The following is a 3,467-nucleotide window of genomic DNA, read 5'->3' as shown; positions in this document are numbered from 1 at the left end:
AAGGCTACTGAGATCAGAGTTGCTAAGTTAAGCGTTTGGAACTGAACAGAAGTGGGCTTGTAGCACAGGCAAGAGGGTCTCCTGGAAGACAACCCCAGATTCCAGCTGGCAAGTGTGGCCTGCCATTTGTGGTTGCCAGGGCCTGGTGTTTGGGAGTGGTTGAAGTTGCCAGGATCAGTGGACCTGGACAAACCACCAGCCAGTGAACAAAACTAAGAGCATCAGGGTCTGAGTTGGGGTCTGAAGTGAAAACTGGATCTCCATATCCTAAGAGGTCAACAGGGTGTAAACTCAAGGACAAACCCATTGTTAGTCCAGTAAGCATGTTTGACAAATTAAGGGAGGAGCAAGAATGTGAACATGAAGCCCAAGAGAAAAGGCAGCCACGGTGGTCAATGTCAGAGGAGTGAGTGCAGTCCAGTGCTGGGGTGAATGGGTAGAATGATACCAGGCCAAGGAGTGGACGGTACACCACTCTTCATTCTGTTCCTGTGTTCTGAATGAGATGTGTCTTGTGCCATTTAAAGTACCACCAGAGCTTTCTGCTATAGGTTTGACTGGCATCAAAGTGGGCAGGTTCATGAAACTGGGGAAGGTGGTGCTGGTCCCGGCCAGTCGGCATTCTGATGCAAAGCAGTTATCGTGAAGAATGTTGATGATGATACCTTAGACTGTCCCTATAGCCATGCTCTGGTGGCTAGAATTGGCCACTATCCTTGCAAAGTGACAGCTGCCATGGGAAAGAAGGCAATCGCCAAGAGGACAAAGATCAAGTCTTGTGAAAGTTTATAACTACAATCACACATGCCCACAAGGTACTCTGTAGATATCCCTCCTTGGACGAAACTGTTGTCAACAACGATGTCTTCAGAGACCCTGCTCTTAAAGGCAAGGCTTGATTAGAAGCCAAGGTAAACTTCCAGGAGAAGTACAGGACCAGCAAAAACAAACCGTTCTTCCAGAAGCTGAGGTTTTTAGATCTGTTTTGTTTCAGTCATTAAAAATACACATACACCACCAGAATGACTATAGTTAGTAATACAGTATTACATATTTGAAAGTTGCTAAGAGAGTAGATCTTAAAAGTTCTCATCACAAGAAAAAAAATTATGAACTTTGAACAAGGACAGATATTAATTAGACTCACTGTGGTGATCATTTTGCAAAATGTATTTGTATGAAATCATTGTAATTTGATTAAATTGAAATTAATATAATGTTATATGTCAATTTTACCTCAATTTAAAAAAAAGTACTACCAGTAACTTTGTTTACTCTATTTTCCTGCAATTAATTGAGAGTTTGAAAGAGAAAAGAGAATTTTGCTTATGGGGAAGAGTATGTTTGTGTTGACAGAAAGTACTATTGGAGACTTCCAGAAATTTTTTTTAAATTTTTTATGTTTTATTTATTTATTTATTAAAAACATTTTAAAAAATGTTTTATTTAATTCTGAGAGACAGAGAGAGAGGCAGCATGAGCAAGGGAGGGTCAGAGAGAGAGAGGGAGACACAGAATTGGAAGCAGGCTCCAGGCTCTGAGCTGTCAGCACAGAACTCCATGCAGGGCTCAAACTCACAGACCGTGAGATCATGACCTGAGCCAAAATCGGACACTTAACCAACTGAGCCACGCAGGCGGCCCAGGATTTCCAGAATTTCAAACACACAGGTATTCCTAAGAGAATATGCTGGCGCAGCAGGACATGAGGAATACGGCCAAAAGAACTGGTCTGTGATCAGCCATACTGAGTTCTCCAAGTGACTGGTTAGAGATTCATGGGTCTGGTTGAGGTTCTCTCTTTAGAAAAATTCTTTGAGAATGCACACATTTTGGAGAGAGTGGGTAACATTAGCACACTGGAGAGTCCTAACAGCTCAGCTCAAATACATCTATGCTTATGCCTGGAGGGAATGGAATGAGGCCACTAAGGTACTGGGAAGGTCAGGTTCCCAGCACAGGGCCTGGGGACACTGGGCATAGACATGGCAAGGGAGAAAGGAAGGGTGAGCTGTGGGGATGCTCCAGCATCTGAGCAAAGAGGAGGATAGGGAATGGGGTCCAGTTTATGAGGTGCCAGTGTACCTATCCATATTCCAACTTCTACCACACTAGGTCAACTTTTGTCTATTTTGCATATTGGGTTTCTGTGATTTTCTTTTATTAGGCTTTAGACCATTTGAAAACCATCACCTTATATCAACAACACTAAGCAACTTCTGGGTTCTTAGCTGTGTATTGGATGCTATCTTGGCTATTCATGTGGGACCCTCTCTTCCAGGTGTTTACAGTCTCTCTGGAAATCCCAGTTTTATGTAGTGGTAAAAAGGAGAAAACAAAATATGGTAGGACTTAAGTGTTATGTGATGTGTTGAGGGTACAAGTTACTCACAGTTGTGAGAAAAAGAAAGGACCCCTTGGTGGTGGAGGGTAAGGACCCATGTCAAAAGTTATAGAAATTTCTACCTTAAAAAAGTGTTATTTGAGCTGAAACTTAAAGAAGGAGAATATTTGAATAACTGGGGAAGGTATTTCAGCTGTGAGAATAGCATAAACAAAGGTATAGAGATAGATATGTTCAAGGCCAGTTAGGGAAACAATAAATAGAGAAAACATATGGGTGACTGACAGTGTTTTCCATTTTTTAAATTACTTATTCAGACAGTATCCTGAGTAAGAACAATTTCCTGTGGTTTATAAATAGGTCCCAGTTATTTTAGTAGAACGTAATGCTGATGATCATTCATGGAATGTTCCACAGAGACTTCAGTTTTCCAAAGACCAGGAGAAAATGTATAAATGTGTAAGGAATGGAGCAGAACATAAAACACCATGAATAAAACCTAATACAAAGTGTGTGCAGAAACATACTGTTCCTAACCAGGTACTTGTCTCCTTCACTCTTTCTGCCTCTTGGATTTGTTCCTGATTTATGATGCAAAGTGCCCAAGGCTTCAGATGACATGTACCTCTGGATGTGAAAGAACAAGAATAGAAATTGGGAGATAGTAATACAGGCACCAGAGATGTAGTCATTTGTTTGAGCTCACAGTGTGGGTGGTGCCAAGGTTACAATTCAGGATGCACATCTTGAGTTTCCTTTCACCCAAGATTTCCTACCCAATTCCAAAACCAAGAAACCACTAGAATGATACAGAATCCCAAGTCCAGTGATTCCTAAGATGAGAACCTTTTCATAAGCCTGGTATGTTTCATAGGTTGGGGATCCCAGTTGCCCATGCTTGAGAAACATTCCAATGTGTATGTCCATGTTATAGGGTATGCAAAAGAAAGAAGATACTTATATTAATTGGGTTATGGATGGATTTGTATCTTATTGCAATTAGTCAGTATCATTCTCCATTTTCCAGTGGTGTTCTATTTTCAATCTGTTTCACTAGGATTTATATCTATATATTGTTCATTTTAGCCTAAGAAAGATTATGAGTGACTACATCTTTTTTATT

The 3,467-nt window shown here is 40.8% G+C and overlaps 1 pseudogene; it reads left to right on the top strand.

Moving 5' to 3' along the window:
• Nucleotides 1-574: 574 nt before the first annotated feature.
• On the top strand, nt 575-1,008 carry LOC120243167 (annotated as a pseudogene).
• Nucleotides 1,009-3,467: the final 2,459 nt, after the last annotated feature.

Source organism: Hyaena hyaena, unplaced genomic scaffold (genome assembly GCF_003009895.1).
Source record: "Hyaena hyaena isolate Hyena2069 unplaced genomic scaffold, ASM300989v1 scaffold_332, whole genome shotgun sequence".
NCBI lineage: Eukaryota > Metazoa > Chordata > Mammalia > Carnivora > Hyaenidae > Hyaena > Hyaena hyaena.
This window is presented reverse-complemented; position numbering and strand designations above follow the sequence as displayed.